This window comes from Chrysoperla carnea, chromosome 4 (genome assembly GCF_905475395.1).
Source record: "Chrysoperla carnea chromosome 4, inChrCarn1.1, whole genome shotgun sequence".
Lineage (NCBI taxonomy): Eukaryota > Metazoa > Arthropoda > Insecta > Neuroptera > Chrysopidae > Chrysoperla > Chrysoperla carnea.
In genome coordinates this window covers 7789584-7815476 of record NC_058340.1, presented here as the reverse complement: position 1 = coordinate 7815476, position 25893 = coordinate 7789584, and the positions used below count along the sequence as shown (strand labels likewise).

The following is a 25893-nucleotide window of genomic DNA, read 5'->3' as shown; positions in this document are numbered from 1 at the left end:
AGAATACATACTTCATGGTTTATAATACCATACCCATACGGATAAAATATGAAATATAATGTTTTAGAATATGTAACAAACTTACTTAATCACATCATATATACATTACAATTGTAAAATTGCATTAAATGATCCAACAAGAACCTTTATTCCCACATTGCACTAGTTTCATTGTTTTAGTAAAAAGTTTTGAAGTGTGTCTGTAGCGGTGGAAAGAGAAAATTAATTAAAAGATTATCTTTTCTTATCTTTTGCAATCTATGAGGATCAAGCAGTAAGGAGCTATCTAAGTCAGTCCAAAGTCCCTGCGTAGACTAATAATCATCAGGAAATACGATGTTATGATTATCGATGGTAGTTGTATTTCTATTTAATATTACTAATCCTCCTCATCTCCATGTGTTTTCCTTGCAAAAGTATTATACGACAATTTGGCAGATATTTGATAATGGCACGATGTCTCATTATCATCCTCGGCACTATATTTCTACCTCGAGGTACCAATTAATTTTTCAACGTCTCTATTCAATTACCTTTTAAACAAAAACTGAAAATATCGATTATCGGCTCATTTGCTCAGGAACTTCGATGTCATAGAATCAGGTCTAATCGATTCCTTTGTGGCATCATAGCTACTAGAGAGACGTTAAAAAATTCATTGCATGTACCTGGAGGTAGAAATATGGGTTCATAAGATGACCATGGGATATCAATATGAAATACCTGCAAAATTGTCCCCCGGAGGTTTTTAATGTCACTGATGACGAAAATACCATTAAAAATTTTGTAATTACTGTGTCACAAGAGTGGACTTTTGTTTTTCGGTCACATTTGGGGTCCATGGGAATATTTTTGTTTCATAACTAGAAAAAAAATTACAGCAGCTACGATTTTTTTTAAAATACATTTTACCCATACAAGATAAGTTAAGAATATTAACTTATAAATTTTTGAACTATTTAATACGATGGCAAAACATTCAATCATTTTCTCTAATTCATTCTACTGTAAAAAGTATTACATTTTAATATTATAACTGTTGAAGAGTAAAGGGAAATACTGGTTAGTTTGCTTGCATCTTCACACAACGCCTACGTTTCTACAACATACCATAACAGTGTAATGAACCTATTAATTGCCAATCCAATCCCAGAATATACCTTTATCCACAAAGGGTGCATATTCACCAATATTTCAGAAAAATTTTATTAACTTCCCAGAGGAAGTTAATGTAATGGAGCCGATTTTGAAAATCTCCAGTTTTACATATTTTCGCGGTTTCAAGGCCTTAATATCCGAATCAAACCTTTTCAATGTGATGCCTGTGTGTATACGTATGTGCGTATGTTAGTTCGGATTCATTCGCTTCGATTATCTCGCGAACCAGTTATGACATTAACACGTGAATGGACTTATTCGACGCGTAATCGCGTATTTAAGAACTGAATGAAAAGCAGAATTAGTTGACCCCTTTTTTTAATGGTAATAAAAAAACTGGAAAAAAGTGAATAAACAGAATCTGAAAAGTGGATAAAACACATCATTTATTAAACTGGGAACTTCGGGTGGACCTCGAGGGTCCTTTTATAGGTAACTAGCTGTGCTCCGCCCCATTTCGCTGTTGGAAATTATGCTTGAATGGAAATAGATGAGAAGTATCTACTAAATATTAAATTACGCATTTTTAAACAGTATTTATATTTTTTACTACGTTATAACGATGTAAACAATGAATTAAAAATATAAAAAAAATACATTAACATTCCCTATTGCAGGAAACTTGTTTTGGGAAGAGTTGGAAAATCGTGTGAAATTTCAAAAAATACAATATGATTTGTCAAACCTTTCGAGAGTTAAAAATGCAATGTGTGTCGATGATGTGTGCCTTCGTTTAACAAGGGTGTACAAACAAAATCGTTGAAATACCAAAATCCAAACACGATAATATAAAAATTACTATTTATGATTTGGTTTAAAGTTAAATTTACTTTATACCTTCAACGATAAAACTTCTCAATTCTATAAAATCACGCAAATCAAATTTATGCATCACTTAAAGGCTAGTTTGAATAAAATTAACAATAAATAACTGATGCGGGCAAAACCGCAGGTACCAGTAAGTTAGTCAATCTATCTATTTATATTATTGTGTATTATTATAGATATCAATCTATAAATCTTTAGGTACATACCTACCATAGAAGATGTTATATATATCTTGTAAGTAGGTAAAATTTTATATGTAGGGTAAGGTGCAGTAGAAATTACTTACTAGAACCAGAGCAATCGAGGGGATAACTGAAACATGTACATTTGCTTTCAAATAAAATACAAATACCACATACTCTCCTTCAGAGCAGACCACATGTACCTCCCTATACATAAAAGAGTGTAGCCATTAGTATAGAATGTATAAGTATAATTCTTAAATAATATCTATGAATTGTAAGAAATGTGTTTCAAGATAAATTATGTCTTACTCAATTTTATATGCCATAATGCTGTGAAGTTTCATCAAAATCCGGTGAGTAGTTTTTGCGTGAAACACCTACTCACAAAATTTCAAGTTTTTAATAACAGTAGAAGAATAATACTATTATATAGAAAACTAGCGACCCGCCCCGGCTTCGCACGGGTGCAATGCTGATACTAAATACACTACAGAAAAACTTTTTACATTTTTAACTATTTATTTTATTTTTACAACATATTACAGAATGTCTTTATAAACAACGTTCACAGCTTTCTTGTCATTAGACAATACAAACATGTTAATGAAAAATGTAATTTTTTACGACATCACATTAGAAACCTCAAAAATAGCAGTACTTCTCCACTATTTAATGGATGTTATTATACATATAAACCTTCCTCTTGAATCACTCTATCTATTAAAAAAAACCGCAAAATCCGTTGCGTAGTTTCCAAGATTTAAGCATACAAAGGGACATAGGGACAGAGAAAGCGACTTTGTTTTATACTATGTAGTGATGAAAAGGACAAAATTGATCTTGTTTTACTCAAGAGACGTATTTTGTGATGACATACAGTCAGAATACTGCGAAAATACGAACATAATGCCGGATTTCCACTAATTGGACAAACCAAAAATTTTAGTTTTTCAACAAAAATTTAACTGTCCGTTTAGTGGAAAACCGGCATAAGATGGTACGAACCTGTGATATACGTATAAAGTTTAGAATCTATAGTATTTTATTTATTTGTGTTATCTTCTACTTACTCCAAAATTTGCTGATCTGAAATCAGTTAATCTACCACCCACTATATAAAGTAAACAAATTTTATCACAAACACACTGTCACTAACACTCATACGCTGTCAATATAGACACAGAAGTTTCAGAATGAAACTTCCCTTCTCTACTTATTATTGTCAACTTTACCCTTATACAAAAGAAATCGTTCATCAATTTCATAGAATTGTGAATTGCAAAGTATTGAGATTATTGATCTTGATCTTAATATATATTAATAGTGATTGTTTTATGTATATTTTAAACAAAAAGACTTCTATATTTAAATGCAACAATATAATGAAAGAAAGATATTCATTTATCAAGCAAGATTACATTACTTAGTGGATACCATAACATGTACCAATGTACCATGTAATATCTCTTAGCTTCAAATATTATCCATAATAATATATTGACTGCACCAAAATTTACGTAGCAAAGGCAATTTTAAATAAAAACTGATTTTTTTATATGAAGTTGGTCACGATAGTGTCCAAAGTCCAAATCAATTCTGAAAATTTTGGAGGGGATTGTCCGATTATTTAAATAAATAAATGACTTCAAAAGTAGGCTTATTTAACATTGGTTTTATGGTAAAACGGTAGATGGATAATATGTTTTCATAAATTTCTCCAAAACTAGTCGGTGGAAAAAAAAAAAAAAACTTTTTAAAACCTTAATAAATTATTTAAAACTAAAAACCCGTTGTGCCCTACTAATTAAGGACGTATGGGAACGATAGTGGGGACATCAATTTAAAAAAATATGTGTTTTCAATTTTGATGGTAAATTATGTTATAACTTGTAACGCTTAGAAATATTGATGCTATAAACAAAAGTTTTGGTATAGGTGTTCATAAAATCGCCTAATTAATTTTTTTTATTTTTCCGTTGGCTGTCTGTCCTTGATCATAAAAACTCTAAAACAAAAACAGATATCGATCTTAAATTTGAATGGTCTTTAGGATCTATTAAACTCTAAAAGATAGAAGAAATGTTTTTGTAGAAAAAGTATCCCTTTACAAAAAATATATCGAAATCGATATGTTTTCAAAACTCTAGTTTTTACCACTCAATATCTAGGAAATAAAATTTATGATTTATATGATTGACTGAATACTACATTTTGCCTTGCTGCCTTATTGCAACTCTACACACACATAATATTATTAATATGAATGATACGTACAAAAATTATTTATAAAAAAAAAAAATGCAATCAACTGATATTCCAATCAATAATAAATCAATAATTATTTTATTTAAATGTCAATCATTTTAATATTCATTCATTCATGGGTGAAATTATATAAATGCGTTCCCTTCAAAAATGCAATTATTATTTTTTGATAAGTATCAAATGTTGTTTTTTATTTCTTAAACTTTTGACATATAGATTATATTTTTTAGAACTGAATACAGAAAATAAGTAACGTTCTTGATTCACAAATAATAGCCTCGTCATTTCGTTTTTTTGCCGGAAGAAATATGTTATTTTGTTCTCCCTTCCTTAGAGGTAGTAAACGTAGAAAATTTTTGCAAATCACCTCCAAGCATTGCAGTTTCTGAAGCAATTTAGTTTCAAAGTTATCAAAGTCCTCACGGGTCGAACTAGTACTTACTTATTAATATCGATACAGTATCGGACACAGCAATCGGTTTACTATTGATTATCTAAATAATAATAGTACATATAGTGTACCATATTTCGGTATAACATGTTAGTTACTGTTATTTCTATTATGTTTACATGGTTACATGTTATGTTATAAATTATTCGGTATTAAAATTAATACTTTCAACTTGTATTTTTATTATTCAATTTTTTAGATATTTCAGAATCAGGATATTTTAGTCGAGACTAGTAATTTTTGTTTAACGTGTAAAAATTTTATTGCGTAAACCTCTTACTTACAGACCGATAATGCTACAATATAATGGTATAAGTAGCGCCATTGCATACTGTTCTAAATTGTGTGCTCATAGGTGAGGGTGTATGCAAAAAAAATAATAATTGATAGATATTATAAAATGTAACTCAACTAATAAATAGTATTAAAATAATTGATATGAGAAAGTACGAACATAAATTATTTTAATAATCCTTGAGTAAATGTTTATAATACATATAAAAAATAAATAAAAATTATAATGATTTGTTTTCTGTAATTGTAATTCATTGCAATTATTTTTATTAAACACATACGTACGTATCCCGATAGACAATCGTGTTTTGCATGGCATACCTCCTTAAGCATTCAGAAACTAATTTTGAATACGTCGGTTTCAGGCAACCGAGAAATTGCTGTTTTCCGGGATAAAAGTGAAATTTTAGACCACGCACTAATATTATGGGAATGGAGTATCAGTCAAATTTGCTTATTTACGAGATTTTGTATTTCTTGGACTCCTGATCAAAATTGTCGATGGGCAGAATGCTTCAAATGAAAACATTTTTGAATTATAGGCGTTTGAATGTCAATAATCATTGTCTAAAGGTATATATGTTTTTGTAAAAATATTTTGTTTTTGAAAAAATGTTGTTTTACTAAACAAAAACAAAACTCACACTTCAACGCAAAATGCTCGTGACATAATTCCCATTGGATTATTGCGAAGTCCTCTGTAGTTTATAAAAAACCTGTAGAATAATTACTGGATGATCAAATTAGAATTCGAACCATAACTTTAAATGATTGACCAGAGTGAAATTCTCGAATTTCGTTACAAATTGATGAGTTGGTTACCCTTCAAGTACGGAACCCTTAAAACTTCCCCTAATCCCATGAGTTTTCTTAGTCTTAGCAGCTCAGTTGGTTGAAGCGTAACCAATTCCGTTCGCGGTATGTCTAGGGTAGCGGGTTCGATTCTCACAACAATAAAAATTAAATGAATTAATTTTGATGGGCTGATGCATGGTATACACATGAAGGAGATGCACTTAGCCGAAATAATTGAGGGGCTGATAAATGAAGTAACCAGCGGAAAGGTGGTAAAACACCTAGATGGTGTCACAATGGGCTCTATAGCCTAAGTGTGTCTCTCGTGGACAGCCAATATAATTAAACCTAACCTAACCTAGCATTTGAAATATTAATCGTTACCAGGACATTTGATAGACAGATCTGGTGACTTCATATATCAAGAAAAAGCCAACTGGAGGTTTCAGGCTCGTCGTAATGAAGTCATTTAAGAAATATCGCAATATGGTCTACAATAAAAACCATTATAAGTAAGAGCTGTACTTAAGTAGTTTTCTTATAAAATATGACGTATATATGTCTACCTGGGTATAATATAACACAATTACTCAGTGGTGGTATACGTCTTATTAAATGAATAAAAAATCCAATTATTATTAAATTAATAAAATGTTAAGGCTATTGAGAAAATTAATATGTTACACAAATAGTTCTTATCAATTGTATTGATATTGATAAGACTGTTGATAAGATTTATTTTATAGAATTTAATTAATCATTGAATAAAATATTTCATAACTTAAAATAATAATAATAATAACCATAACGCTAGGCGGCCTACTATATAGATATTTTGGAAACGCTAGGCTGCCTACCTCAATAATAACATATAAAATAAATATTTCCTAATTACAAATGTGTCCTTTTATTTATAAATAATCAAACTTCAATCCCTTACCTAACTTATTTCTAAAGTCGCAAACTCCGAGTGAGATTGAAGTGTAAAGAGGATGAAATATGAAAAGCAAAACTAATTTGCCTTATAAGAGCTTATAGTAGCACCACGGTCTGCATTAATAAAGAAATTATTTATGCTAATTGCATATTTTTAATTTCCTATAAATCAATTTAGATCACAAAATTTCCTGTCGCTCTATCAAATCAAATGCAGAAAACCGCATCCAAATCCGTCTTACTGTTCAAATTCATCATTTTTTCAGCCAACTTTGAACGATAAAATAACAATAAAAAGCCCGATGACCAAGGAATTTTTTGTGATTTTTGCCAACTATGTTATTGTAAAAATTTATTTATAAAGTTTTATTGAAATCCCTGGTATTATTTAATCCTAGCATACCTCCTTAAATTATTTTCGCCAAAAACTCTCAATTATGGTATTATTCTTGTTTTACAATGAAATATTATTTCATATGTGTATAAAAAAAATTGTGCCGCCACTGTTTTAACATTTAATAATTTCACTAATTATTGTTTTTCGTTACCTTGTTTGAAATATGCGTTTAACAACAATTTTAATTATTGGAATTTCAAGGGAATTTTGTTTTAAATTATTATAAATATTTTCCATAACTATTTCATTCTGTCACTTTTGGTTAATTTCCTCTTCAAGGAAAATGAGTTAATTGTTTTTTAACGAGATTTTGTTTTTAGAAATCCACAAAAATATTTAAAGCAGAAGAGAATGTGGCATGATTTTTCGACTTACGGAGGTTCGATTTATCGACCTTCCACTCTAGTTACAAATTTAAGGCTTTCTTTTCTCAAGTAATTTAAGATAATTCTACATTTCTAAAAAAACTCGATCAGTTTAAAGTAGTACGAACACCAAGGCAATTTTAGACTAAGGGTTTAAAATTATTTGTACCTTATTTTCAACTTTGATAATGAATTTTCTTATAACTTCATGAATGTAAACGAAAAATAAGAGTAAAATTTTTCGATATATGCCTTTGTTTTCAAAATATCGAAAGCTAAATAATTAAAAAAAAATTTTCGATATTTTTAAAATTACTCCAGATATCGAAAATTTTTTTTCTTACTCTTTTATTGTCAAGTTATAACATAATTCCCCATCAAAATTGAAAATATTAATTTTTTTAATTTGTGTCCCAACTACCGTGCTCATACATCCTTAATTAGTCGGGCACAACGTTTTTCTTTTTCCATATTTTATTAAAATTTTAACTTTAATTTAAGTAGTTTTTTTTTTTTTAATTTCCACCGACTAGTTTTTGAGAAATCTATGAAAACAGATTTAGTCCAACTTCATACAAAAAATAAATAAAGCCTTCTGTTTAAAATTGTCCTGGCGCTCGTACATCCTTAAAGAAAATAAACAATAGTTAAGCGCTAAATTCACTTACATTTGGTGTAGAATTCATTTAAATTAAGAATTATCTATGATAATATCCCCTTACCTAAAACAAAAAGAAATAAAAATTAAAATTGAATAAAATGTGAATAAAAATTACAAACAACAAACAAAAAAATAATAGAAGATTGTACGCAAGGGAATATGGAGGGACGGGTAAAAGTGGAGCTATTGCCCAGCACAGCGGGTAATTCACAGCTAGTTATCAAACAAATAAGAAAATGGTTCTTTATTTATACAAAAATTATTATTTATTCAATGATTATAATTGTTAATTGGTAAAATTGTTTTGAGTAAATTATCTATTTGTCGGATGGAAAACAGTGCTGAATAAAAGTACCTTAAGCATGAGTAAGGAAAAACATAAATATAGTTACTTTCTAACACATTGTATAAATTATTCTGTGGCAATAAAAATGAAATATAAGTACGTTTTACGTTATATAATTACAATGTAATTGCTGTGTTTATGATCAAAATGTCTGTAAATTGTCTGTCATATTTTATACATGCGTAGGTAATTGTTTGCATGGTATATACAATAGCATTTTATATTACAGTGGATTTAAGATAACAGAGTTTCACAAAAGACAAATAATTTTGTATTATTTAAAGAAGTATTCCATTAGTTGTCACTTAAAGAGACTACTCAGGTTCGCTTATATTCAGGTTGGTGCGTGAAGCTTCTAATCCAAATATTTGTCGCAATCTATCCAGACCAATATTAAAAATATTCAATTATTATTGTTAATTGTCCAATTTATACAGTATTGAGTTAAAGTATCTCAATAAAAGAAGTTAACATCGAAAAATGAAATCTCAGTTACAAAAATAGTGGTTATTCCTTGTAACAGAGGTATTTTAACACTTAGCCAGGTTCACTTAACGATTCATATTCAGGGCTCATATAGCCAGGTTTCGCTGTAATAGGTATTCTTGTAAATGTTGTTCGAAATGATGATTTATTACGAATTAATTTTTTTAAATAAAATTTTTCCCCTAATTTGCGCATTCTAACTTGGAAAGCTGTGTAATTTAACAAGTATTTGGGGTTGGAACTTATTCTGTCATTACATTACACAAAGAATTAATGGTACAAAGGCTGTTCATATGTATCAATAACCAATCGAGAGAGGGCATGATTACATAAAATTTAGCTTCCCTTCGGATTCACCCAGTGACAAGCTCACAGCTGATTTTTAAACAAAAAATTAACAAGAAATCTTTTTCTGTATTTCGGTATAAGAAACTGAATCCTTTATCGAAAAATCGAAGATTGCCGAAGCGAATCGAAAATAAATGGACCGATTTTAATAATATGGTATTCATTTTGTAGTTTTTTTTCCAAAAGCCGTAAAGTATATGAAAATTTTGTTTACCAAAAACCTAGCCTTAAAAATCATTAGAGAACTTTTAGTAAGTCAATGTTTTAACTGTTCGTTATAAAAACTTGGCATTCATTTATTCGCACCGTGCATTAGTTTTATTGGAAGCGGTTCCATAGTAACGATACACTACTTTATATATATACCTGTATGGATTATGCAGCATATATTGTTTACATTGAAAATTTAATATTATTTTCTAACAAATTTAAATAAGTAATTATGTTAATTAACATTTGTATTATTTGAATGTAAATAATTGAAAATTAGTCATAACCGATCTCGTTAACGCCAAAATTTTCCACTGGAAACGCTGACGACGATTTGATTGCGCCTACCATAATTACGCACCCAACGAATAGTTCAGATATAGATCCAGAAATGCTAATGTTTTCTCTTAATATTATTGGCATATATAAGTCGGTATGACGAAAATAAAAAGACTCACTAATCCAACACTGAACTTTTGTATCTTAAATTTTTCACCAATATAATCAATTCACAGACCTCTAATAAATTAACACTTCAATAAAGTTTTTAAGTTTAATTATTGAACATTTAAAAAAACATTTATTTCTAAACAATATGAATCATTTATTGTAAAATTAAAGTTAAGTTTGTTTATGGTTCGAACACTTGATGGCACCAAGGTTCTTAATACACAAGCCATCATTATTTATCGATTGTATACTATTATATGAATGTATACATATATACTTTAAAAATTATAATCAATTAGTTATTAATTAAAAACTGTGAGTCATTAATTTATTATTAAAATTGATTTTATGATTTTTTATATGCAAACATCTCTCTCATACATAAATTTAATGATTGAGAACTTTAATACTAGAGATTCATATATTAATAATTTGTTATACAATACGCCAGTCAAATCCTTCATTAAAATCGCAAAGTGCGATATAAAGCTACTTTTTTAGTATGTTATTTGGACCCCTTAGGAGAGTGTGAAACCACATTTTGGAAGCAAAAAAAAGTTCTTCCTGCGTAATAAGTGAAAAAACGATAAATTTTCGAACTTTTTTCAGTTTTTGCAGTGCAATTCAAAAACTGTGAGCTTTTTGACAATAGTTACCATTATCATTTTGAAAGTATAATAAATTTGAAACAATTTAAGCTGGTCTAAAATGCTAAAATTTTGAGTTTTGCTTATGCTAAGCTGTTAGAGAAAGAACAAAAGTTTAAAGGTAAAAAATATTCCTTATACTAAAATAAACAACTTTTGTTCAAAAAAATTTTTCGTAAACATCATTGTTTTCACGTGCAGGGGCGAATTAGGGCAATACTTTGGTGTCCATTTTCTACAAAAATATAAAAGATGGAAAGATGAAAATTTGTCGATAGCTTCACCTTGCGAGCCTTATGAAAAATTGTTGAAAAATATCCAAAAAGTTTTCTTGCAAATACTTTTTCGACAAAATTTTCGACACCTGGTACAAATGGCCGGCTAGCGATATAAAAGCACAACTTTTTTTTGCTTGCAAAATGTGGTTTCACATTTGCCTAAGGGGCCAAATAACATATCAAAAATGTAGCGTTACATCACGTTTTGTGATTTTCGGTGTTTTTATAGTAAGACCTTACTGGCGTACAATGGGAGTTCATTGATTTTTTCTAATCAATTTTTATTATTCGTAAAAAATTTTAGGTTCTTTTTTTTATTGGTGCGTGACAATAAAAACATAAACAATTTTTATTATAAATCAAATATCATTATTGTACAAGGATATTTTAAGAATTTTTTCAAGGCGAATAAATTGATTCTTAAAAACAATTAATAATTAATTATATGGGTTAATATTGTTAATTTCATTCAACAGCTGCTGGGCATTTATTAAAACAATTTAGATGTTTAATACAGTTGAATAGATGTTTAATTAAGTTGCTTTCTTTTCTACAACACTCGAACGGATACTAAGAGTTCTGATTTAGAATTGGCCATATTACTCATAAAAATGTAAAACTAGACTTGGTACCATGACAAAATTTGAAATTGAAATTAAAATTGATTAAAACATGAAGAAGTTATAAGCAATCAAAGATTGCACATCAGGTTTTAGCAAAATAAACTTTTATATGTAATCGCTATGGTGATAGCCACCGTATGATGTCACTAGTGGGTATCTTTCTCTTTGTTTAATTAGGAATTTCAAACCTATTCATATCTTGAATACTAGTTAAGATTTTTTAAAATCAACTTCACTTTTCTATAAGCAAAGTGAGAATTCTTCATCTGAAGTGATAAAAAAAATTTGTCCGATCCGCTGTCCTTGCACAATTTTGTTAAACTACCGAAGTAATATACTCCAGTCGTCAAGTTTCAGATGGAAAAAGGTCATATAAATATGCATGGATATCTGATTCATTAGTGGAAATGCGTCTCATAAATGGATGCATTTATAGGACTTGTTAATTGTTAATTCAAAATTTATGTGAACAGATTCTTAATGAAAGGCGTTTTGACCCCGAAAACTCCTCTCGTGCGCACGCGCCTGGTCTACAGTAAGACTCAAGTGCCTTTGGTCTCCCCTACATAAAAAAAAACCAATAAATAGTAAAATATAAAAATTATATCGTATAAATATTATTTGTTCATATAATTACTAATAATTATAAACTTACAGTTACAGAAATAAAATTATTATATTTCTATTGGTTAGTACTCACCTATAGCCATCAATGCATAGTACAAAGATAAATTATAACTCGCTTTTGATTCCCGTAGCTGTGTAGTTGGATAATAATAATAGATATAGGTAATAATAATTAATTTATGATTTCCCATCATTTTAAAAACTTTAACGTCGTCGGTATTCTAGTCTTTGATCAACATTACGAAATTAAAACGTGCATTTATTTTATACTTTTCAATAATAATTGTAGATACATATATTATAAAAATCAATATTTATATTTATAACTAAATTTAATCTACATTTAACATTTAAGAAGGTAGAGTGTTATATCTTGGATCACCCTTCAATTACTTGAAAGAAATTTCTGCTATATATTGGACATCGTCTATAAGAAAATAAACTTAATGGTCTAGATCTAGACCAAGCAATGTAGAATGTGATAGTCAACCTAAATCACTGTTCTTTAGTGAGTACTCATGCCATATTTAAATTTTTCTGAGACTTCTTGGAGATATATTTGATCGCACCGAAATGTACCTTTACTCTGCGTCATAAAATGTGCCATATGTTTTACCATTCTTAGTGATATTACTTTATATGATATCTTACAGCAGTATCACAATTATTTGTGTTTGTTTTATCGTACTATCTAACTAAGTTCAAGTACAAAATCAAAAACTATATTTAACACAAAGACGAATGGTTCGGAGCATTAAGCTTCGCTAGTACTTAGAAAAAAAACCAACCCAATTGTAGTGCAATTTTACCGTTAATCTAAGTCAGCTAAAGACCAATTGAGCAAAAATCAAATTTACATTCTATTTTTTTGTTGTCATTTCCAACGGCGGTGTGGTAGGCTTGGTAGAGTGTTGGCCTTCTATTCCATAGGTTTAAGGTTCAAAGCTCATGCAAGTCGATCACCGTCAATTGTTCAATCAATACACAATATATGATCTGGAAGTGGTTATCTGAGGAACGCATTACTAAGGGCACTGATGGCACAGTTCCGATTCGTCTCGACGGTAGTACAAGTACGCTAAGAATAACCCGCATCAGATCATTCTGTGGCCAGATTGAACAGCTGTATTGAAGAACAATTGAAGAGCCGTTTAAGCGACTGTCTGATGGTGATAACCTCACCATCACATACAGTTTTTGTTTAATTTTTTGAAAAAATTTAACTTTTGCAATTTCATATAACATCTATTATTTAGATGCATTGCTTAACGCATGTACTCTGTCATACTCTGTGATAGTTATATGCCTAGAAAAATCGAACTAGTGGTATATATTTATTTTAATATCTTCTTGATTACCAGTTTCTGTACAATGTTATCCCATCCAGATTATTTCGCAGTTTGATAAAGCCTCGCGCTGTTTTTATACAAAAAATCCTTATTTATTAGCCAATTTTCAAGTGGCAATATTCTTTGATGTACAACAGATACTCATTTTCAACAACTCAGCCTCTATTTTATCTGGAAAGTCTTTTGCGTATCAATATATATAATCACCCTTTGTTAAGGGTTGGTGGTAGGAAGACTTTTTGAATTTGACGTTCATCAAGACTTCAAAAGCATTTCAGATATCTATTCAGCCTTGTTAATCTCATTATCATAATAATGAAGCCAACTTACCAACTAATTGGCCGTAGTTAACGAAAATTTTGTCTTTTTTCAGACCTTTCAGTCAATAAACTTTTCTTTTTTTTTGACAATGCACTTTTATAAACTTTTTGATCTAACATTTACAACACTTAACCACAAAAGCACTGCAACTCATATTGTTAAAACCTGGTACAAACACAATGAAAATTATTTTTTAAGTTAATCGAAAATTATATTTAAAGTAAAGAAATTTGAACAAATTTTAAATGAATGTTATTTATTTAAAATACCAGACAAAACTAATGTTAATTTTTAAAACTACTACACAAAAACAAAACAATATTGGTAACTGTATGTACTTACAATAAATAATATTATGATTATCTTTTTCAAACAATAATAATACTAAAACAACAAAAATAATTATTCTAATGGATTTTTATTATCGTTTTTATTTAGGGTTCAATACCAAACTAATATGTACATATAATATTTACTATTTACTTCCTAGTGTATTTGTTTAATATCTTTTCTAACTATTATTTATTTAATTTTTTATTTTAAGTATTTTATAAGCAAAACTTTTATTGAGGAAAATGCGCAGTTTCTGCGTTCATAATTGTCCATAATATTTGTGGCAAATTATTTCGCGTTAGCTATTTATCATTTTAGCATCTTTTGTTTGAATACAATGTGATTCAACAAACTACAATTGGTAATAAATGCTTATTTCGAAAAAGTTATAACTAAATAAAAATTTTTTTTAATTTATAAGTTACCGTTTTATGAATAAATTACAAATTAGCAAACTCCCCCCTCCTAAATAGTGATGGATCTGGAAAAGGGGAAAAAACCTACAGGTACACACCTTACCTTCTATAGCCCCTAATTTTTATAAAGAAAGCTTAATGCTATAAAAGCGTGATTTTTTCACATTGAGGAAATATAATTTTTAATCCGTCAGCATTCGCATTTTGCTCGCGCTCTCTTTAATATGTCGCGAGCAAGTGTTTTGATTGGTACAAGTTGTTCAAAGAGGGTCGAGAACGCGTTGCCGACGAATCACGTCCAGGACGGCTATCAACATCAACTGATGATGAACACGTCAATAAAATCAAGGAATTGGTGCTCGAGAATCGACGATTAACAGTCAGAGTCCTTACTGGGATCGTTGGAATATCAGATATAAGGATCAGTAAAAATCATTTTGAAAGATCATTTGGGCCTAAGAAAAATGAAAGCACGATTGGTTGCAAAATCACTCAATTTTTTCGAAAAACAGCGTCGCGTTAACGTCTGTGAAACAATGCTTTCCGCCATGATAATGCACCGTCGCATACTGCATTGATTCTTCGTGATATTTTCGCCAAAAATACAACCAATATCGTTCTGCAACCACCGTATTCGCTTGATTTAGCTCCGTGTGACTTCTGGCTATTCAGCAAACTCAAACGACCGCTCCGGGGAAACCGTTTTGAGTTAATTGAAGACATCCAACGTGAATCGCTTCGCGCATTGAAGGCTATTCCGGAAACTGACTTTAACAACTGTTTCGAGGATTGAAAAAAACGTTGGCACAAATGATTGATTTGGAAGAATAAATACAGAATTTTGAAATTATGAACAAAGTTTTACTATTTTTTGCCCACAGTTATACATTATTATTATTATTAACTTTTTTTTTCAGTTTTCCAATTTCTTGATAAAATTCAATTTTTTTATTGTTGTATAGTAATTGAGACATTCCGAACCCTAGAAATATGAAATATATAAATCTATAAACTAAAATTTTAGTAGTAAAATGTGTTTATTGTTTTGTAAGTGTGTAATCTTTTATTTCTAATACATAAAAAATTGTAAGTATATTTTTAATGTCTTTTTTATCATCTTGTTAGTCATTGAAGAATTATGTTTAAAACATTGGTAATTATTTATAAATATTCTTTTCTATTTCCAAAACTATAATTATAATACTTTTACAATTTCAAGAAAATCTCTTAAATATGTTCATGTTTAATGTATGATATTTGTTTATTCAAATAATGAAACGTCAAATCGATTGTAAAACCATATTAATTTTAAACTTAAGAAAACTATCCTGCGAAGTATAGTTGCTCAGAAATTTTTTGGGCAACAAAATAAATGGACGAAAATTTTTATGGCATTGGTAAATCCCATAAAAAAGGACCTATGTGATTAATTACTCCCCTGATTTCAGGTTTTATATTTTTTATAACAACTGTTAGGCAATCAATACTCAACAATACAATGCATTGCTATCAATGAGCACCATAGTACCACTGCTGATATAAGTAAATACTATTCGTGAAGCTTAAAAATTTTGATATCACTTTTAAATCTTATGTTGGATTTTTTCCAGAACAAAAGCAGACTCTATCTCTTGGTCCATTGTAACATAGAATGTTGTTTGAAAGCAGCGGAATTTTTTTTTGTACGACTATAAGATGACAATATCAAAATAAACAATTGACAATTAGTCACAGAAACGAAGCAAAGAAGTTCGAAAATTTTAACAGAAAGACGAATTTGAATGCAGTTTTCTTCATTCGATTCGTTAGAGCGTCAGGAAATTTTGTGACCTAAATTGATTTATAAGAAATTAAAAATATTCAATTTGCATAAATAATAAGGATTTTATAATTGCATTTTAAATTGACCGTAAATATACTAAATTTATTCGGTTAATAGTGATGAAAATGATTCTAAACGTTACTTGGAGGTTTTGCGGGTCGTAGAACACGAATATCGCGACAGAATTGGTCTCCAAGGTATCTGATGCCCAGAGTGATCTCCACCGTCTCTTATATTTTTCGGGAAATTCATTTTATAATTAGTCCAACGCGATCTGACGCTATATTCGTGTTCAGCGACCCCAAAAGCCCCTGTGAATCATTTTCATTACTACTAACCGAATTGTAAATTTAGTATATTTACAATTAATTTAAAGTGCAATTATAAAATGCATATTATTTATGTAAATCGCATATTTTTAACTTCTAATAATTCCATTTAAGTCAAAAACAAAATTTTCTGACGCTCTAACGAATCGAATGCCGGAAACCGCATTCAAATTCGACTTAAATTATTGTTCAAATTTTTCGAACATCATTGTATCGTTTCTGCGACTATAAAATAAACAATTGACAATGTTTATAGCCAGATTACAATCTAACTAGTAGGATTTTACTGAGACTATATTTACTGACATTGTAGCTAGGACATAGGATATACATGCATGTGTATACAATATAATATACGGTTTATATTCTTCTTATCAATATGAATGATCATTGGAAATAAAATCTCTCACGAATATAATAAGTAAGTGTCCCATCATTAATGAGCATAACGATGACTCGATGACTCGATGACGATGACAAAGGTATCCATCCATCCATACGTATAAATAAATAAGGTGATATAACACGCACATATACATGTTTCTCAATCATTTAAACAACATAAATTAAACGTATTATTACAACATTTATACAATATTGTATTATTGTTGAATAATCATTGGCGGCCAATTTAAAAAAAAATTTTTTGTTTTTTTTTACTACGATGACTTTAGAATACCTGCAGATCCCTATCATATGGTTGAGATGGTGTGCGCTAGAATTTCTTGTAAGAATTTATTATGGTTTTTTGCTGTGTGTCAGACTATCTTATAATAATTTCGTGCGAAAGTACTCAGTGCGGTACCCATACCTAAAAAGATAATTTATTTTCTTTTTATTTATAGGCAATTTTATTACAGATATTATCTACAAATTACATAGTGAACAAAATTAATTAAATATTTATCCCTGACCATCATCTTCATTGTCATTCAAAGGTCAAAGTAATTTTGGAATGGTAAACCCTGAATTTTACGACGAGGAATCCAATGGTGACCTTGGATTTGACCTTGAACATAACCTTAAAGCAAGAGCGAAACAAAAATCGATTTTTCCAAAAGGAACCCCAAGTTTTTTTTGCGGATTTTGAAAGCAGAATTTTTTACGTCCTAATATGTCTTTGCCCATGGCCCTCAAGGCCATTTCAAGGTCAAAGATCTTATTTCATAGGAAACTCAGGCAAGATAGACAATTCGGAAAATCCTTATTTTACAGGGATTTCCATACTTTTGCGCACCTTGTATAATAGCATATATTACAGTGTTAGTCGTTTCCTTATGCAGGACGTTAGAATTTCTCATCTTACAAGATGTGGCCTCCGGACCTAAGACTCAATTGATCTATGTTAGTTATTTACAAACTCAAACTCACTTTCTACGTCCTGAGCACGCTTTATAAATTTCAGCTTGGTATCTCTTATCGTTTTTGGTTATCATGTCGACGGACAGACAAACAACCGAAAGTTAGATGATTTTATGAGCTCTTATACCAAATTTTGTTACATAGCAAGAATATTTTTAAGTTATAAACTTGGGGCTAAGTTTAGTATACCTTGCTAAGTCTTGATATTGGTTTAGTTTTAATGTCAACCTAGAAGAATGGCATTAACTACCATAGAGATAACATAATTTTTAACAAATATCAATCCAGCCTCCTCCCCTTTAAAGAAATTTCACTTCAGAAGCTTACATGAACTTGAATTTAATATAAAACCGACACTGTTTCCAGAACCAAACAAAAAATCATTTGAATTATAAACGAATAGCGTAGCTGTAGTACACATCAATGAATGATAAGCATTGTAACACGAGCTAACAATGGCCATGTTAAAGACCTGCTATGTATGAATGATTTAAATAAAATGTTCAATTGTCAATATACTTTTCAATACAATATTTTTCACAGTTTATTAAGTATTTTAATGAAATACTTCATTATATTATGTTACTTTAATACTTTTTTTTTTTATTTTGTGTAGATAATAAAAATTTTGAACAATAAAATGAACCTGTCATCATATATAAATTTTTTTTTAAAATTTTATAACGGATTACACCGTAGAAACTTTTGAGAGGTTAATAGACTGCTGGCTGTTAACGAAAATTTGTTTCATCGTTTTACGCAGTCGAAACTAAAAAATTTCGGGAAAGTTGGATTTTATATAAAAGTTTGTTTCATATTTTTCTAAATTTGTAAAAAGTCTTGAGTAATATGATGAAAAAAGTTTTAGGATGCCAATGTTAAGAAAACGTTGATCTTGGCTTTTTATAGAATAGGCGAAGTAGACATTGTCTATAGACACCCCTCCTCCTCAGCCCCAAATTCCAAAATTAAACATGAAACTTGTTCGCAACTTGGCTAAAAAAATGTTAAAAAGAAAAATATGTTTGAAAAAATAAAATTTCATCGCCGAAGCCGGTATTGAACCTACAGCCTTACGACTGGCAATCTATCTTGGTCCTGAACCGGTGATTTCAATGTGGTATATTTATCGCTTCCGAGGTGCCGATCTAAAGCATGGTGATACACTAAATTACCAAACTAGAATTTTTAACCCCTATTAAGGATGTACGAGCACCAAGGAACTTTTAAATAAAAAGCTTGGAATTTCTTTATATGAAGTTGGACTAAGGCTGAATCAATTTTGAAAAATTTTAGGGGGAGGCTGACCAATTTTTTAAATAAATAAATGACTAATAAATCCAGATTGACGAACAATAATTGCTACACATATAGTGCATAAACTATCTCAAAATTGTAGTACAAAGATGGCCGCTTTAAAATCAAAATTATCAAGATAAAATAGACCTGATAACATTTTATTACAAAAAGTAAATCTGTTTTGATTGAAATAAGACAGTTACAATAGTTTTTAAAAAATATAAAAGTGGGCCAGTGGGCCATTATTATTATTTATATATATTTTTAAGTGACTAATTATTTCATTGTCTACAATAAACAAATAAATAATAATCAATTCAAATGTCAATTTGATTGCAATTAAATAAAATACGCCAATATTAATAATTTAATACAACTTGCGGTATATCCCAATTCAAAAAACATTACCCTATTATTATTAATAATTTTTGCATTTTAATGTTTCAAACTTTATTTAAGAAATATAAAAATACAATCTCTGATCTACAGTCTGTTCCAAAAGCCTTCGCAATCATTTGTTTTTATTTTTTAGTTCTTCGTTTTGGAGGTAAACTTCAAGATCTTGAATTTTTTTTAATAGATTTCGAGAATGATGGGAGAAAAAGAAAGAACCAATAGGGAATAATCATTTATTTTTTTTATATTTTTAATTCATTGTTAACACCGTTATAACAAAGAAAAAATATAAATACTGCTTAAAAATGCTATATTTAAGTGTAAATAATATTTAAAATACATTATAATTTTGAGATATTTAAGCGCAGTTTTTTGGCGCTTTCTGTTAATGACGTATAAGTACGTGATCTGTCAATTAGTGACAGTTCAATGTATAATTTACTTTAAAAAAATGAATTTACAACACAGAATTTACACTCGTTCTTATTAAGTTTTCTAATAAAAAGCCGTAGAATAGTATAATTTAATGAAATACCATATAAAATGTAAGTAATTAATATCATACAGTATGTCACCAAATTTGACAAGCCCGTACTTTGATGTTACGTCCGTATACAAATTTGAATTTCCGTTTTAGAAATTTTTAAATGCCCTCACTGAAGTTGTACTTTTATTAATTTATTTTAAGTAATTAAAAAGATATTAATTACTAAAATATTGGTTTAGTTGAAATGTCCAGTCATTAAAGATACGGAAGAAAAATATTTGAACCAAATTTAAATTTCATGAATATTCCCTATTGAAGCCAAAATTCTCTTTGCTATTGCTAATCTTTCTAACAAGGTTTATCAAAACGCAGGTTTCAATTTCTATAATTTTCTATTATTCAATATTTTTCAGAACCAACCCAAAAAGTAATTCTCCGCATAACGAGGTAGTATAGCTTTGAGCGGGTGGGAATAAAACATTTTTGTATGTGGGATACCTGAATTAGTCCCGAATATATGAGAAAAAAAACTTGTTCGTATTTTTATAAGGAATAGTTTTATTATTTCAAGTTTTGCCCTGTCTCTAATTTATTTCGGCAAAAGCACATGTTCCTTCTTCAAAATTCTAGTTTCAGTTAACCAAATTCAGTTGGTCTTTTGTTCATGGACACTCAGTATATTATATGTTTCACCCTGTATTATGTATTATTGTTATTTCATTTTGGGAAACTATGTCAAATTATGAATTATTAAAAGGTGCGGCTTTTAATCACATATACATATATTATAATGTTAATTAGACTTGATTATGCCCAATATTTTACCTAAATTTGAAAAAAAAAAGAAGTAGGTATAGACATTAAAATAAACACCGTTATAATTACTTCATATTATCTAAATTTGTAAAAAATATGTTTAATGTTGCAAATTAGTTAAAATTTCTTAATGTCTTATTACATTCAGCGAAAAACTTTGTTGACTTCGTTCCTTAATAAAGTTTTAACTCAGTCAATTATTTGTTTTCACTTATATAATAGCATTTTAAATTGATGAAAATGATTAAATATGGTTATATGTGGTTTTTGGAGTCGCTGAACACGAATATGGCGACAGAATTGGCCTACGAGGTACCAAGTATTCAGGATGAACAGGGAATACCATTCACTATGGGCACCAGGTATTCGATATTCGTGTTCAGCGACCCCAAAAATCCCTTAGAAATAATTTTGGAATCATTTTCTTCACTATTAACCGAATTATTGTTTAAATTAATTTAGTATATTTACGGTTAATTAAAAATGTAATTATAAAATGCATATTATTTTGTACAAATTTTCTATTTTTAATTTCTTATAAATCAATTTAGGTCAAAACATTTCCTGGCGCTCTAACGAATCGAACGCAGAAACCTGCATTCAAATCCGACTTACTGGTCAAATTTTTCGAACTTTGACTGTTTCTTAGTGTTTCGTTTCCGCGACTACTAACATTTATTAAAGACTCAAAATTTGTTTTCAGGTAGTCTTTTACTCAAAGAATATGTGGTTAAAATTTCAGCATAGGTATCCGTGCAAATTTTTGAGAAAAAAGTCATTAAAAATCGATATAAAATACATTGGCTCTTATGGAGGAATCTCAAAAAACGACATATTTTGGAAGTTTTTGATAATTTTCATTTGGAATGAATGAAAACAAATTTAAAAAAAACTTTTTAATAGAAAGTAAACATATTAGCAATGAATTAGAAAATAAAAAAACTAAGTGTCACCGTCCATATAAGGGATGTAAGAGCAGGGTAGATTAAGGGTTGAAATTATTTTTATCTTATTTTCAACTTTGATGATGAATTTTGTTATAACTTCATGAATGTAGAAGAAAAATAAGAATAAAATTTTTCGATATGTGTCTTGGTTTTCGAAATATCGAAAGCTAAATAATTAAACAAAATTTTCAATTTTCGATATTTTGAAAATTAAGCCAGATATCGAAAAATTTTATTCTTACTTTTCGTCTTATACCTATCGTCAAGTAATAATATAAATTTATCATCAAAATTGAAAATATCTATTTTTAAATTTGTGCCCCCACTACCATGCTCATACATCCTTAACAAGCATTATATATTAATGATGAATGTTTACCACCAATAAGCACACCATAAAATAGACCAAGTAAGTATAAAGATATGTGTTCGATTACATATACATGTAGAATTGTAGACCACCTTCGCCTATTATACACACAAACATATACAAACAGCACTCCACAACGCAACACTACTTACTTCATCAATTTCTTTTCTTATCAGATTGACCGGAACCTGATCAGATTATAGTTGTATACTGAAAAAAATGAAATAAAAATTTTATATTTATATACAATAATAATTAAATGATACACATATGTAGGGTAAGGTGTAGTACTTCAGCTAAAAGTTTCTAAAAAGTTATCGCTATCTATCACTATGATATAGAAGCAATATGAAGCCAAAGTTTACTTAGCGAGCATTTATAAACTACGTGTCTCAATTCCAGCTTCTTTGAAGTTCATCCTTCTCCCGTAGTCTTCCTTCTAATCCCTGTTCCTGGATGAAACGTAGTTCTTTTATTATCAAGTCAAGAATACATTTTTCATAAACACTGGAATTACGGCATTATTACAATATGGCATATAAATATTATCGAAGATAATAAATGAGAACTCTAGGATATGTCGAAATGAATTTCGATTTTTGCCCCAATTTCCTAGATCAGTTTTTTGTATTTTTAAAATACGTATTTTCGACAACCAAGTAATCATCATCAGTAAGAATTAGCTTGTGTTATTTAGTAGTCAACCTAATATGTGAATACATTACGTTTGGTTTGCTGAGGATATTTATTATGACATAACAAAAAACTTGCATTGTATATACTTTAAATTATCTTTGTTATCTTTAACTTCTGATAACTTCTAAAAACTCAATTTTTTAAAATGATAAAACATAAAATTTTGACAAAAAATAGAAATTGACAGTCATAAAAATATTTTTGCATTTTCTCAAAATTCATGGCAACCTGAATCGATTGTAAAAATTTTAGTTTCGTAGGTAATCTCGATGTTGGTTTTTGGTGTGTATTACAGTTTTTTGGTTTTAACTCCCAGCAAACAAATATCATGCGATAATTTCTATTTATAAATTCGTCCAACCTCGAATGAATACACAATTTCTTTGAATGTAAGTAATCCCACTTCAATGGTGGGTACTAATACCCACCTTTACTGTATATAAAAATTATTATAATATTTAATTTCAATTACACAGTTATTAATTTATATGAATGACAATTTATAACGTATTGTTTAGAACAAATATGGAATATAAGATAATGATTTTTAATTATATGTGTATGAATAAATAATAATTATGTATTTTGTTTTCGTATGTGAACTGAATTAACTATATATTAATGAATTTATATTCAATTACATGATAATAGATACAGTAGACACCATCGTATAAAAGTTCTTCGTTGTGTGCGTAGTCACGGTAGGGTAATTACATGATAATAGATACAATAAAATCGATGCCAACGCTTCCAGTGAAAAAGTTTGGCGATAAAGGAGGCTGTTATGAATAATTTGCAATTATTTACATGTTAATGTCATAGAAAATGTCAAATTAAATTTATTGAAAAACACTAATTAATTAAACTTAATGTATTAAAAATTGTTAAAATAAGAAATCAAATTGCACAAATATTATTTTTCAAATATAAATTATCATGATTATTTTTTGAAATTTTTGAGACAATAATATTAAATTTTCAATGCTAACCATGAATGCACTCCATACAATTATATATGCATCCATACAATTCTATACTTAAAGTTGTGTATTGTTACCATAGAAACGCCTCCAAAAAAACTCACGCACGGTGCGAATAGGCTAAACCTGTAAGGGCCGAAAGTACGTAGGTAATTTCTGGCCTTGTAGTGTAATATAATATTTCATTGCAGTGCAGGGTTTTAAAGCACATGTATTTTAAGTACTGTTTTGTTTTTCTAGGGCACAAAGATAGATTTGTTGACTAAAAATGAACCATTTAAGTTATAAGTTTCATGTGTCTGTGTGTCCGCCTGTGGCATCGTTGCTAATAAACGGTTGAACCAATTTTTTTTTTTTTGAAAGTAATTTCAGTGCATAATTTTGTCGATGGTACACTATGTTGTTAGATTCAAGGTATATGATCTTGCGAATTTGTAAATTGAATTGTATAGTTTTTTGCCCACATAACTGTTGTTCGGCACACAACGGTTTAATTATCTTCCGAATGTAGGAAGTTATTGCAATGGGTCCGAATTTCGAAATGGAATTTTTCAATGTATCTTTACGTGTTTGTGAGTGTACACGTACGTAAGTACGTGCGTTTCGAGCCGGGAGAGCTTTTTCTTAAATTTTATTCCGATCGATATCGCGCAAAAAAAAAGATTAGCCATCTATCTTCGTTTCGTTTTTATCGATGACGATCGAAGCTTATTAACGGTAATATGGTCCGAAAAGAATTTCATAACATTTTGACGGTCATCGCAAATTTTTTAGTCTTTTCGGGCACGGAAACTTAACCTTACACTTGAAACAGAGCTAAGAACACTCTCCATTAATTTATCTTTCAAACAAAACAAAAAAAAATCAAAATCGGTTCATTCGTTTAGGTGACAGACAGACAGGCACACACACACATAGCGATCAAACTTATAACACCCGTTAGTTTGGGGTGAAAAACAGATTTATAGCACTGTTTTCTAATAATAAGTCTATATTTTCAGAGAAAATATCACTAATTAAACATAAAATAGTAATTCTATTGTACTATCAGTCAGTACCTATCTAAGTAAGAATAATAATAATAATAAAATGTATTTAAAAGAACAATTTAACATAAAAATATTTCAGTGGGTTTGTTTGTGCAAAAGAGCCTTAACACAAAGTTGATTGAATAACATTTATATTGTGAATATGGAGTTAGTTCCTTTTATAAAACCTGGCGCCAATGTAAATGGATTCATTAACTCTACTCTACTCTATTCTTACTTATTGTAAGTAAAATTATTCATTATGAACAAACAATGTGTGCACCAAACATTTCTATATATTTCTATGCCATATTATCATCCGTGTGATTTAAAAGTTATTATTCATGAATAGTAAGTACGTAACCTAATGATCATTTTAGAAATTTCATTTCTACGTAGATTATTCTCCGAAGAATTTTTAATTAGCTTCAAGCACTTCTCCAAACAGGTAATGAACACTTAATTTTTATAGCCTGTATATATGTAATATACAGTATGTCGCATTTAAGATGAAGACATCCTCATATTTTGGTTATTTATAGGACGCTACAGTAGCGGATTTACCGGGAAGCAAAGGAAGCAATTGCTTGGG

The 25893-nt window shown here is 29.2% G+C and overlaps 1 protein-coding gene across 3 annotated transcripts in view; it reads right to left on the bottom strand.

Moving 5' to 3' along the window:
* The window catches only part of LOC123297923 (leucine zipper putative tumor suppressor 2 homolog), a 167003-nt gene that overhangs the window by 59404 nt on the left and 81706 nt on the right, over window positions 1-25893 (bottom strand). Inside the window, exon 4 of one of the 3 annotated variants that reach the window (XM_044879755.1) lies at window positions 22750-22807. The exons of 1 other annotated variant lie outside the window; for it this stretch is intronic. The gene's annotated coding sequence lies outside the window, so the exon portion shown is untranslated. Of the gene's footprint in view, window positions 1-14029; window positions 14282-22749; window positions 22808-25893 lie in introns of those variants that run through there. One more of the 3 variants, XM_044879757.1, reaches the window with a different exon arrangement.